A 332-nucleotide genomic window follows, 5' to 3' on the forward strand; every position below is an offset into this window, starting at 1 on the left:
AGTACCCCTGACCCTGCGTAGCCCAAGTGGAAGAGGAGATGCTGGCCCAGAGGAAGAAGGAGGGCGGGCAGGGCTGCGGGCTGCGGGCAGGGCTGGGGGCAGAGGGGGTGAGCAGGGAAGCAGAGCGGCCTCCCAGGCCTGGCGGCTCCAGGCTGAGGCCAGGGGAGCAGCGCAGGGGAAGCGGCCAGGGCGGCCCTCCCGTGCACAGGGCGGGGCTGGGTGCAGGCGTGAGCAGGAGGGCTTGGGGGCCGGCCCTGCCCCCCCCCACTCCACCCCAGACAGCTGGGCTGGGGCGGGCGGGCGGGGGGGGGCCCCGCGGCCCGGGGAGGGGC

General features: G+C 77.1%; 1 protein-coding gene across 5 annotated transcripts in view; it reads right to left on the reverse strand.

The window, feature by feature from the left end:
- The window catches only part of BRSK2 (BR serine/threonine kinase 2), a 25678-nt gene that overhangs the window by 17946 nt on the left and 7400 nt on the right, over nucleotides 1-332 (reverse strand). The window lies entirely within an intron of this gene.

Source organism: Crocuta crocuta, unplaced genomic scaffold (assembly GCF_008692635.1).
Source record: "Crocuta crocuta isolate KB4526 unplaced genomic scaffold, BGI_CrCroc_1.0 scaffold1192, whole genome shotgun sequence".
Classification (NCBI taxonomy): domain Eukaryota; kingdom Metazoa; phylum Chordata; class Mammalia; order Carnivora; family Hyaenidae; genus Crocuta; species Crocuta crocuta.